Raw genomic sequence first — 13,338 nt, forward strand, 5'->3', positions numbered from 1 at the left:
TCCCAGATGGTGAATGAAGGCCCAGAGAGACAAAGTGACTATAAGAACCTGTTACCTTCCCAACTCCCTCTGGGACACCAGGCATCAAGGGCCAGCTTTACGCCGATTCCCCCGATTTCCCGGAATCGGGCCCCGCGCTGAAGAGGGCTCCACGCCCGTGTCTAAGGGGGCCCCGCTTCAGGGGTCTTTGGCGGCATTTCAGTGGTGGGGGGTCCTTCAGTGCCATGGAAGACCCGGAGCGGACCTCCTGCCACCAAAGTGCCTCCGAAGTCTCGGACTGCCGCCGAGTATTTCAGTCGGGCCCCGTGGGTCATAAAGCTGGCCCTGCCTGGCACTGGTCACTGTCAGCAGACAGGATACTGGGCTGGATGGACCTTTAGTCTGACCCAGTCTGGCCGTTCTTATGTTCTAACCCGTCTCCTTTCTTTCCCCTACTTAGTGTTGTTAGCTAACGAAACAGCCAATGGCGCCGCCGAAGGGACGTGAGACCTGCACACGGTATGGATGTGACGTCATAAGCTCCTTAGTCGTGTTCCATCTCCCCTGGTGCACTTATTTTAATTGGCAGCAATTGAAGCAGGTTGCACGGCTGGGTGCACAGAGGTGACTGACTAGACGGTAGGTGCTGTCAGCGGGGAGAGCCCTGATAACGGGAACGCAGGGGACAGCCTCCCTCCCACTTTGACCCTTTGGTGCTGGATTAAAGGGCCAGAGCTACATTAAGGGATCCTAAAAGCCTCCTATCCACTCAGGTGATGCGTGTGGTCCCATCCCCGAGTCATCTCGTTACATTTATTATCCTGACACACGAAACTAAAGCTGCATCTGCTAGGTCACCCCAAACTCTGAGATTGTGTCTCTGTGCAGACACAAAGCAACGTCTCTGATGAGTATTTGCACTTAGCCGTCCATCCCCATAGGCACACAAGCACAGAACGAGCCCGGGGCCTAGCAGAGAGCAGGCCATAGCCCCCCGCCCCCATCAGAGCTGACATTAATCAGCCCCTTCTTCAGAAGTCTTGGCAGAGAAAATTGATTTGCAGGGGGTGGGGGGAGGTCTCATCCCTGGCAGGGAGATGCCGATCACGCCTCTGAGGTCACAAAGCAGGGGTAGGAAGTGACTCTGAGCAGAAGGAGAATGAGGAACTCTGGGGCATCTCTCCATGTCGTAATATGAAAGGCTTCGGACAACAGGGCACTCCTGTTTTCTCGCTCAAGGAATGAGGGGGATGGGCCTGGCTCTGGGGCTGCTGAGATCTGCTGAGGTTGCTATAGAAATCCAGAGCTGGGGGCTCTGTGCTGTCGCCATGGTGAGGAGTGGCTACCTCACCCAGTTGAAGCCCCGCGGGTCCTTCCCCTGTTTGGAGGAGCTCCGTGAGGGTAGAGAGGGGGGATTCCTCCATCCCACCCCAGGTGGCCTCTCCTACTAGCCCTAAGGCCTCTACAGCTGCCTGGCCGGTGGCTGCGAAGGTTTGCCCCTAGATGTTTGTCTGTTGTCTTGAAATCAGAGCATGCTTTGGGAGCGTGAGGCGTGCAGCCAAGATTCGAACCTGGGACTTAGGATATAATGATATTGATGTGATGGAGCTGTAAAGTAGGAGCTCCATTGCATCCTTCCTCCCTGCTGGCTGAGCAGGACTGCCTTTCCCGTCACCCAGGTAAGGAGAAAGGTCTGGGCTCAGTTTGGGAGTGGGACTGAGCCCCATGGCTTCAGAGAGCTGGAGAGAACCCCCAGGAATTGTGGCTAGAGCCGCATGCAGAGCAGGCTGTGACGGCCAGGACTGTGTAGGACTTATGGGGGAGCAGCTGGGCAGAGAACTGGTACTCACCAGGTTTAGCTCCTATAAGCACCTACACCAGGGATACCACTCGCACCCAAAAGCCTTGGGATACAAAGTCACCCCAATAATTTCAACAGTAGATTTCTACATGGTTTACAAAGGAGGTCGGTATCACTGTCCCCATTGTACAGATGGGAACACTGAGGCACAGAGTGGGGAAGGGCTACTAGGCCAAACCCTGAACTCCTCACTTAGGTTCTACTTGGTCCCATGGCCTCCAATGGGAATTATGCCTGAGTAAGGGTTTCAGGGCCTGGCCTGGTACCTGCCTGTGGCTTATGGACAGGTTTCCCTGGGGTATAACTAGTGCAATGCAGGTTCCTCAGGCTGAATGTTTCTATGGGGTTTGACTGCTTCATGATGTCCCAAGGAGTCATGCGCAATGACAGACCCAGGCTGGGGGCGTCTGAATACGATCTGCTGGCTGGGACCACAGAAATTGGCACATGGGCACAAGGGAAGGCTCCCCCCCCATCCCGCTGCCCCATTCAGCAGTAGGAACCCCAGTGCCACAGCCAAGCCTGAAGTCCATGCACCAGGCATGAACCCTGGGTGCTCTGATGCCTGTGGAACAGCTTGGCCAGCACCCAAGAGTAAGTGGCATTAATTATTATTGTTATTTAGTTGTACGGCAGCAGAGCCTGGCTGCTCCAGTCCTGGCCCAGGGCCCCCTGGCACTAGGAGCTATCCAGACACAGAACCAAGAGACAGTCCTTGCCCCGAAGAGCTGACAATCTAAGAGACACACGGGACAGCCCAAGGAAACAGAGACAAGCATGAGAGGTGGTGAGTCCCTACCTAGCAACAGGCAGGCACTGAGCTGAGCCTAGCCCAATTCGTGACACTAGTGACCTTCCCCCATCTTGCTCAGCGCTGCAGTGAAATACCTGACCAGCCTCTCAGAGGCAGCCTAGGTATCCCAGCTGCAGCAGCCACCGGGTCCCCTTTTATCCTCTGTCTCAGGCAGCCAGGAAAATGCAGAGGAAGCACGAGCAATTACAGGATGCAGCAGTGTGGTACACCCTGCAGCCAGCAATCCCTCATGCTTCAGCCCACAGTGGGAGAGGGGGGAGGGGAGGGAGTTTCTCTCCCTTTTTCCCCCTGGAGTGAAAAATCAGGATGGGGTGTGTGTGTGCAGGGAGGGGTGGGGGGGAATAGGAGCCACAAATCGGGACTGTCCCGATAAAATCAGGACATCTGGTCACCCTATTTCACTCAGGGCTGATCCGTGCTGAAAGCAGCAGTGCCCAGAGGAGCTCAGGCTGCAGGTGCACATCAAGCCTTCCTTCCACCCGTCGGCTGTCCCTGGCTGACAGCCCCCTGTCAGAAGAAGGCCTGATGCCTCTCTCACTTCTGGAGCCTGCCCCATGTTCAGGGGCTGGGGATCTGCCTCCCATAATAACCTGAGAGTCGTGTCCAGTCTGGGAGGCAATGATGCACGGACGTCCCTTTTCTTCTCCATTCACCATCTCTAGCTGGCCGGGAGAGACAGGCTGGGTTCCCCTTCCAGTGCTGGTGGCAATGTCCCAGGAGAAGATTTCTGAGCTCTGCTGATTCCCTCTTCCAAGCCAGCCCCTCTCCGGGATAGCTCCAATACCCATGTGCAGCGTGGTAGCCTGCATGCCCAGCTGGAATGAGGAGACGGGCTGGAGGAGAGGTCTATCCTCCCAGAGACACCAGCAAAAGATGGCTGGGCACCATCAAGCCCATGGGCTGTGCACAGGAGCCTGGCCTAGTCTGCATGAGCATGGGGTGGCACAGTGACGTATTTTGTTTCTCCAGGCACGCGGGGGAGTGAGGCAAAGTCCCGGCCTAGCTGGTGTGGTTGCAATCTGAACAGCTTTCCCATTAGTAGCTGACAGTGATTCACGGCCTGGCCCCCAGCCAAGCAAGGAGAGTGGGAAGTACGAACCGTTTGATGAGCTGAGTGGAGACACGACCTCGTCCCCAGCAGGGCCCAGGTCTTACAGGGTCTCAGCTGCCATAGAAGTCAGTCCAGGCATCTTGGTGACTCAGTTACGAGGGTGGGGCCTATGAAACAACAGAATGGGGGTCGACCCTGCGTTCAAGCCCCCTCTTTGCCACCTTGGGGCAGCCATTCGAGCTCTGTAAAACAGGAAGCCCGACCTTTTGTCCGCCTTGCCTAGTGAAACTGTCCACTTGTCTAGGAAGGGCCTGTTTCTCACTCTGTGTACGTACAGCACCTAGCACCATGTGGTACTGAGCTCCTCTAGCAGCTACTGTAATGCAACACATAATTCATAGGGGGGTGGGATGAGCCAGCCTGTAGGCATGGCTTGGTGTTAGAAAAGCAGATCCCTGTGTACAGTGGATGGACCTGAGGATATGGCTCGCCTTGAGGTGCTCCCTGGCGTGACAAGGCTGGGCATATGGGCAGAGAATGCACTGGGTGATACAGTCCTGGGTAGAGAATGAGCTTTCCATAGGACATTTTGAAATGTGTTTTTGTTCCGAATCAGAACAAAAAAATCAGACTTTCTTGCAGAACTGCAGTTCCACAAACTTTCCATTTGGAACCCTCAAAAACATTTCATTTCAATAATGTCAAAACAATATAATGTACTATGGAGAAGGCATGGGCCTGGGACACAGGAAACCTGGATTCTGGGCCCAGCTCTGCCCTTGTGTTGTTCTGTGCCTCAGTTTCCCCATCTGTAAAATGGGGATAATGATACTCATGTCCTTCATAATGCACTGTGAGATCTACTGATGGAAAGTGTGAGATAGGAGCTGGGTATTAGTAATATTATTGTAAAATATGTAGATATGTGTAATATCATATTAAAATTTGATATAAATAAATCAAAGTCAAAACAAGAAAGTCAAAAGGTTTTTACCTCATCAAAATGAGAAATTTGAAACAAATCATTTTGACTTTTCCCTCTCAAAAACTTTGTTGGGTTTGACATGTTCCTGCAAAACGTTTTGATTCTGATGAAGCGGCATTTGCCGACGGAAAACTGCTCCAATGGGATGGAGTGAACAGAGTTTACCTAGCCCACAGGGACACCCCCATAATGGCAGTGCTCCTCCTACATGGCACAGTCTACCCTCACATTTCAAAGCACGAGCCCGGTAGCTATTTTGTTCTCAGACTTGCTCCAGATCGTCCCAGATGAGAGACGTACACGCTGGCCACTCTCTCTCTCGCACAGTGACATGACTTTGGTTCTTTCTTGAGATTTCTTCTCTCCCTCTCAAATGGCAGTCAGGGGAGATTGGAGAAGAGACAGGGTGGGGCGCAGCCTGGGACTCACAAGCTATTATGTTTGCGTTACTTGCGTTACTAGTTGCGTTTTTTTTTTTCTTCCAGTGTGTAACACAGAAGATTTATTAGCCAGCAGGAACACAGCGTAGAAAAGAGCTTGCTAGCACAGAAATCAGGAACTTTCAGCTGGACTTGCAGCCTATTAAAACCCATGTATCTTTTCAAGGTGAGGCCACAGAACGCAACCCATTGATGTGTCTAAAAGCCACGGCCATGTAATCGGAGCCCCCTCAATACTCAGGCTGGGTAGAGACGAATAGAATTGGGCTCGGGGACTATTGCCTTGGTTGTCTGCCAGCAACAGGCATGGCACTCAGCCACACTCAGATCTGCAGCCCAAGTTGCTTAGCAACCAGCCAGCTAATTGTAGGCCCCAACCTGTCACTCACCAGCCGCAGCACAGTCCTGAAGAATTCAAAGACAACGTCTGCCCTGCTTGCCAGCTTTCAGCTGTTCCTTCTTTCTCCCGGGCTGCTTCCTCAGTCCTACCCCGCTGTTCCTTTCGAGTAAAGAGCCACAGTCGCACCCCCGCCCTGCTAAACAGGCGGCAGGCCTACCTCCGAAACTCCCCCACCGCTCTACACCCAGCCTGAAATCGGTCCCTGCTAGCCCGCCCCACGAGCAGATTTCCAAGTCCCCAGGGACTGTCCGTTTCCCCGTGAGTCTCTGCAGGGAGGCGAGCCAGCAGCTCATCACACAGAACTTTCCAGACTGTTTTCGGCATGGCCTAGAGCCAGAGCATCCTCAGGGCTGTTCTGAGGTGCCCTGAGACACCCCCATCCTTGCCCATCACGTCTCTAGGTCTGGCCCTGGCTGGTGATTATTCAGCTGATTGTGCGGCTTCATACACTCACTGCACAATCATTCACACGCACACTCGTGCACACACCATCGTTCACACACAGGCTTTTATTAACACACAGGCTCCCAGGCGTGCAGTATTACATAGTCATTCACTCACACACACTTGCTCATTCACACTCATTTACACACATGGTCTCTATTCCACAGTAAGCCTTTCACCCACATACGTGCCCCATGACACACTCATTCATTCGCACTCATTGACTGTTACACACACACACTTATTCACTCAAACTCATTCATGCACACATACACCCCCACTTTTCGGCTGATTCACACTCACCCATTACCCACATTGACGCACTTACCTTCATTCAGTACTATTCATTTGCACACATTTATGCATTCTTTTAGACACACCCACTCACTTATTTACCTCCCCGGCCCCCCGCTCCCCCCCACTCGTTCCTCAGCTCCACTGTGGCCCAGAAGAGCACAGCTTGGTGCAGAGCAAGGACGGAGACGGGTTCATAAGTGTGAATGCAGCTGCGCTTTTTGACGTGAGCAGCCAGAGAACATTGCCAGGTGGGAACAAACCTCACAGCTACTGCTGCATCTTAAAGCCCAGGAGCTGCCTGGAGGATGGAGCCCTTCCCAGCCCCAGATGGGCAGGTTTGTGTGTGTAATTCTGGCTTTGTGGCTGCTGGCCACCAGGCCCGTGTTGTGACAGCATTTGAAGCTTGGTGAGATCCCCTCCAGTGGCCCGTTCACCTTACCCAGGGAGCCCACGGGGGTGGTGGACGCACTGCATCCTGGGAGGAGATAGAAGCGGGGTGAGGGAGTATCTTTCATTGGACTGACGTCTGTTGGTGCGGGAGACGTGCTTTTGAGGGGAGAGGGAGGGAGCAGCAGGCAGAGAGGAAGGGGAATGGGGTGCCAATGGGTGAGCTGGAATGGGGGCCACCAAGACAGACACAGACTGGAGTGGGGAGCCCGGGGCTAGCGAAGGGATGATGGGGCACAGGGGAGGGGGGAAAGGGGTCCAGACGGCAGAGGCAGAGGGAGACAATGGAAATGTCCGAAGGGCCCAGCATGGTGGGTGCACTGTGGGTGCTAAGCGCCTATGAAATTCCAGCTTTGTGGCACAAGGGGAGGCATCTGGAAATCCAGGCTGACGTGAAGGGCTGGCGGGAAACACAGAAGCGCAGAGAGCACAGGCAGAGAGTGGGAACAGAAGGACTATGCTGTGTTGTCACTACCAGAGATGATAGCTATTTAGGGGTCACTTCACCAGCGTAACAGCCTCCCCAGGGGCCTTTAGCAGGGTCTGACCGGGTACCTTCAGCACCCGCCTCGATCACTTGAGCTAGAGGAATAATGGCCTGTCATAGCCCCTGCACTGGAGCACAGGCCCTGCTGCACTGGATAGGACCAGAAAATCCACCTGTGAAGAAGATGCATACAGAGAGACTGAAACAGTCTGTTACAGGGCACACCTGCAGAGATGGGAACACCCAGCTACAATGTACACACAGGAACACCCACCCACAAGTGGTCTCTGACAGTGGCCAGGAAACTCCATCTTGGGAATGATCACTGACAGGTCATTCGTTCTTTCATCTTCCTAGCCTCAGGCAGGGAGTAACACATGAATAATAGCACCTAGCTCGCCTGTAGTGCTTTTCATCAGTAGACCTCAAAGTGCTTTACAAGGGAGGTCAGTATTATTACCCCCATTTAACATATGGGGAAACTGAGGCCCAGAAACTTGCCCAAAGGCCATGCAGCAGGTCAGAGCTGGGGATAGAAGCCAGGTCTCCTGAACCCCAGTAGGCCACACTGAGTAGTTGGCTTAAGTGCAGATCTTACTGTTTCTATAGCTAGTGGATCCCACTCCATTCTTTTCCTCAGTAACATTCTGTGGCAAGGAGTTCCACTGGCCCTTTGCTGCTGAGCAAATGGAAATTCTCCATTGGATGGTAGTGCCTGGGGAGCAGGAGACTCTCAGTTCCCTGCTATCGTGGTGAAGCTCGGGGTGGCCCCCATGCGTAGCACAGAAACCATGGACTGGGTGCAGTCTGCATCCAGCATCTCTGGCCTGTCTGTCAGGAGCAGGCTCTGTGGGCATGCCGGAGGGGGAAGGGGCTCTGCTGGTTTAGCTCTCCCTGTGCCAGGGGAGAGCATGCCAGTTCCCATCAACCTGCTGCGCAGCTTTGTTTCGTTAGTTGCTCTTCTCCCATTGGGCGGCTGTGTCTCCTCTCCCCGGCTCGTTGCCATAGGCTGCCGCTCTCTATGGTAACCGTCTCCATCTTCTCTAGTCACTGTGGCCGCCCACTGCCGAAGCACAGGATGGCCTGCCCTGGGAAAGGGGGGGTTTGGCAGTCCCACACAAACACACGCTGATTGAAACACCCACCCGGAAAGGAGACACCCGCACAGCCTGAAACACCCACCGACATGCGTACCAATTGAAACACCACCTGTGGGGAGAAGCGTGCACACACACACAGACAGACTGAAACACCTACCTACGCGACACACACACACACACAGAATGGAAAATCCACCTGTGAAGAAGATGCATACAGAGAGACTGAAACAGTCTGTTACAGGGCACACCCGTAGAGATGGGAACACCCACCTACAATGTACACACAGGAACACCCACCCACAGAGTACACCCACCCACATGCAGCCCCACTCCCACAGTGCAACTACACTTGGGGCAGGAGGTGGAATTTCCAGCTCCAGGAGGCACCCTCACACCAGCTGACTAGAAGGGCAGTGTAGCCATGGTGGCTGCTCTGAATACGTACCCAGCGTTCTCGGGTATTCACAGTGGCTAGCCCTCATGCCACTCGCCCCATGAGGGTTGCTCTGTCTGTTCAGCACACGAGCTCCATGAATGCTAGTGGGGAAGGGGGGAGAGGGGGAGGGGACTCCCTGACTGGAAATCACACCTCCAGCTCCGTGCAGATCTGCCCCCAACCTGGGACACTTTTTGGCACCTGGCCTGGAGCCTGAGCGCGTGTCTGAGCAGGGCAGCCTGTGGTACACTGCCTGTGGGAGTCTGCTCTGCTCCCCAGGGCAGCACATGTGGGGACACCGCTCTGCATTGGTGACCGGTGGGGACAGGCTTGGTTTGTTTCAGGACTCCCTGGGTCTGATCCCCCACTGCCTGGCCCCTTGTGGCGGTCATGGCAAAGGACAGCCTGTCCCAGAGGAATGGCCCCTTTAAGGGTGAGCAATAGGGCTAAGAGAGAGCACCTGGGCCATTCCAAGGGGGAAGGTTGTGGCAGGCAGGCAAAGGGACAAGTCACACTGCTTGAGAGAGACACCTCTGCCTAGGGGGGCAGGAAAGACCTGGGCAGAAACAGCAGCAGCAGAGGAGAGCGGGACCAGAGAGCTGTTGGTGAGGAGTTGGACTGGCTAGAGCTGGGTGAGTCAAGCTTGCGCAGAGGCCCTAAGGAGGAAGGAAAGGAACCAAACCAGCCTGGTTAGGGGAAGCAGCTGAGCCCTGAATAAGAGGCTTCCTGCTGGAGGGGGATTCCAGGTGCAGAGGTAGGAGTCCCAGGCCTGAGTGAATGGGGCACTGTCTGGAGCCCTCTTGGGGGAGACCTGCCTTGGGGCTCCTGGAGAAAAGTGGTGGGTGAGATGGGAGTTTGAGAGCTCTTTGGAGGAGACCTGGAGAAGGGTTAAAAGGTGGGGACTCGTCCGCAGATGGGCCCTGGGGTGGGGGAGCTGGAAATGGTGCTCCTGAGAGGGAATAGAAAGCTGCTGGGTACCTATTGGATTTTGGGGCAAATGGGGTTTTTCACCAGGCTTCTGTGGATTGTTTCATGTGAACATGAAAATTCTGCCTAGAAGGGGGACTTTGAATGAATGCTTTGGGCTTGTCTACATGAACAACTAGTCTGAAGCGAGCTGGGCTTTGAATCTGCTGTGCACTAACTGCTCCCGTAGTCCTCTCTGAGGGCTTGTCTACATCAGAAAGTTACAGCGCTGGTGAGGGAGTTACAGCGCTGCAACTTTGAAGGTGTACACATCTGCAGGGCATCACCAGCGCTGCAACTCCCTGTTTGCAGCGCTGGCCGTACTCCCGTTTTGTCTGGGGTGTAGAGGATCCAGCGCTGGTGATCCAGCGCTGGTAATCCAATGTAGACACGTACCAGCGCTTTTCTTGACCTCCGTGGAACGAGGAAGCCTCTGGTAATCAAGCTGGTCTCCTTTCCCGGTTTGCTCTCTCATTCCCGGAACCCCGAGCAAGCAGGTCTCCTTCCCTGCGGTTTGCAGGGTGGCTCCGGGAACGCGAGAGCAAACCGCGGCGAAGCTGGTCTCCTTTCCCGGTTTGCACTCTCGTTCCCCGAACCGCCGAGCAAGCGGTTCTCCTTCCCTGCGGTTTGCAGGGTGGCTCCGGGAACGAGAGAGCAAACCGGGAAAGGAGACCAGCTTCGCCGCGGTTTGCTCTCTCGTTCCCGGAGCCACCCTGCAAACCGCAGGGAAGGAGAACCGCTTGCTCGGCGGTTCGGGGAACGAGAGTGCAAACCGGGAAAGGAGACCAGCTTTGCCGCGGTTTGCTCTCGCGTTCCCGGAGCCACCCTGCAAACCGCAGGGAAGGAGACCTGCTTGCTCGGGGTTCCGGGAACGAGAGAGCAAACCGCGGCGAAGCTGGTCTCCTTCCCCGGCTTGCTCTCTCGTTCCCGGAACCCCGAGCAAGCAGGTCTCCTTCCCTGCGGTTTGCAGGGTGGCTCCGGGAACGCGAGAGCAAACCGCGGCGAAGCTGGTCTCCTTTCCCGGTTTGCTCTCGCGTTCCCGGAACCCCCCTTGAAGCCGCCCAACAGCGCTGCAGTGTGGCCACATCTAACACCACTTGCAGCGCTGGTTGCTGTAAGTGTGGCCACTCTGCAGCGCTGGCCCTATACAGCTGTACTAATACAGCTGTAACAACCAGCGCTGCAAAATTTTAGATGTAGACATGGCCTGAAACAGGCCTGGATCAAAGTACATTAATGAGTTAGCAGTTTCCACATGGACGGTGAGTCCAGGGCAGACTAGTGTGGGGTAAAGTCACACCCCAGCTTCCACAACTAATTGTGCAGATAAGCCCTGAGAGACTGTTCTTTTTTAATGGGCAAAAGAAGGGGAAACTGAGGCGGGGGTACTGGTTGTGCTATAGAAGTGTGCTTGAGAGGTTGCTTGCCTGCCTTGTAACACTTGTTGGGGATGCTCAGAGCTGTGAGCCACTGTGTTATCTCTGCCTCTGCAAAGCTGAGCTTTGCTGGTGATCAAATTGTGGGTCAGCTCCTTACCTCGCTACCTTGTCTTCCTTCCCTGCCAACTCCTCAAGCCTCTCCCAGCCCAAACCTTGCCCGGCAGGTAACAGTCCGTGAACTCCAGCCCCTAGTGCTGTACCGTTGCAGAAGAAATTAAGTTTGTTCCTCTTTTAAAGAGTCAGCACATTACAGCTGATTAGCGTAACTGGGGGAAACGCACCCCCTTGCCTTCAGTCGCAGCACTGAATTGGGTTAGCGTAAACATACAAGTTTATTAACTAAAGGCTATAGGGTAAGTGATCCAGGCAGAAGGAATAAAGATAGAAATGGCTATAAACAAATACAAGTGAAAATGTTTTCTAATGACTCTCGCCTAACTTAACAAGCTACTAGGGTGACCAGACAGCAAATGTGAAAAATTGGGACAAGGGCTGGGGGGTAATAGGAGCCTATATAAGACAAGGAGCCAAAAATCAGGACTGTCCCTATAAAATCAGGACATCTGGTCACCCTACAAGCTACAGTCTTGGTACAAGGTAGTTCCCCCCCCCCCCCTTGGTTCTTCCCTTCCTAGTAATAACTGGGTAACTTCTAGACGACATCTCTTCCCCCACCCACCCATGAGTCCACAGTGCTGGTTTTCCTTGTCTCCTCAGGTGAAGGATGACTTTGCCGTTTGCTCCTCATCTCTGTACAGTCCAGTCAACCTTTGAAATGTGTTCTCCTGCAATGTCGACCCAGATAAAACTCCTTTTCCCTACCGGGCGTGGAGGCCACGCTGGCTGCTGTAGACGCCATGTTATCTTCCCCTCTGCTGGTGATATTTTACAATGCAAATAACTTCTGCCTGCAACCTCCAGTACAAATGAAATGCTTATTGAACTTGGCCATACCTGGTGTGAGGTCTTGGCCTCTTTTCTTTGGAGAAAATCTGTTTGTCAGCTCCTCCTCCCCCCCACCCCCGACTTGCCTGGTTAATCACCTTTTAGCACTTTACCTGCCTAACTCCTGTACAGCGTTGTCCCTTATGTTTCACAGTGATATTATTGACCCATCAGCTGTTAGTTTTCAAACGATGCCTCTCAAGGCGCATTCTGTACAAATATCACTGCAGTAGTGTGAATGCAGCCGTGCTAGGCTCAGGGACATCTGATAGCATTTCAGTCTCACTTTGCATTCTCTTTACCAGGGCTGACCAAGGGAGGAAGTAGAGGGGGATCAGGATATCTCTGTGTTTAAACGTTAGTCAGTGTGACCGTTATAGAAAACGTATCCAGTGACTAATGGGAGGCAGTTTGGCCCAGTGGTTAGGGCACTGGGCCAGATTTCAGCAGACTTTGGTTATGTTTCCAGCTTTGCCACTGAGCCGCTGAGTGACCTCAAGCAAGTCATTGCCCCTCCATGCCTCAGTTTCCCCCTCCCACTCTTGCTCCGTCTCTTCTATTTACAGTGTAAGCTCTTTGGGGCTGGGAATGGCTCTTACTGTGCGTTCATAGGGCAGTCGGCACAGCAAGGGGTTGCTAGGTACTGCCGTAATACAAGTAAAATAAGGAGTGAGTTGACCCAGCTTTGTGTTTTGGCTTCCCGTGGCTAGTGCTGGAAAATAGCATCTGTGACTATTTAGTCCTGTTCAAAAGCCAGTTTCAGTTCGACCACGTTCGTGGCCCTTTTGCGGTCGCTTTCTGGGGTTGTTTGCGCTCTTAAATGTCACACATTCAAATGTGTGTGTGAAAAGTGAATTTTCAGCTCAAACCTTTCACTAGGGATGGATTTGTCTGCACGTCTGCTTGTGGAATGGTATGACTGACTTTGTTAGTTGCATGCTGTAAGCTGCCTGACAAGCGAATAGAACCAACACTGTCTGATGTGTGTAACTAACCACCCCCTGGCTGACCGTGTATGGGGAACCTCTCAAAAATGTTCATTTTCAGTCTGGACTGAAATAAGCCCCTCCCCCCGTCTCCTCCCTCCCAAAAAAACCTATTTAAAAATGCCAATGAACTAAAAAAATCAGTTATTCACATTGTTCTATTTGAAGACTCCTGGCAAGTGACGTGAAAGAAGTCATTGGCCGTTTGGAATGTACCCCTGGCATTTAGGGCACCCAATGTGATCCTCTAAACCTGGCTTC

The 13,338-nt window shown here is 53.5% G+C and overlaps 1 long non-coding RNA gene across 2 annotated transcripts; it reads left to right on the forward strand.

Annotated features, from left to right (window-relative positions):
- Positions 1-445: 445 nt before the first annotated feature.
- Positions 446-12,863, forward strand: LOC115636675. Of its 2 annotated transcripts, none has more exons than XR_003997006.1 (3): positions 446-618; positions 5,176-6,606; positions 11,864-12,863. It is a non-coding gene; the product is annotated as an uncharacterized LOC115636675 (long non-coding RNA). The 2 variants fall into 2 exon arrangements; XR_003997007.1 differs by lacking the exon at positions 11,864-12,863 and having other exon boundaries at positions 5,176-5,296; positions 6,408-7,650.
- Positions 12,864-13,338: the final 475 nt, after the last annotated feature.

Source organism: Gopherus evgoodei, chromosome 17, assembly GCF_007399415.2.
Source record: "Gopherus evgoodei ecotype Sinaloan lineage chromosome 17, rGopEvg1_v1.p, whole genome shotgun sequence".
NCBI classification, from domain to species: Eukaryota; Metazoa; Chordata; order Testudines; family Testudinidae; genus Gopherus; species Gopherus evgoodei.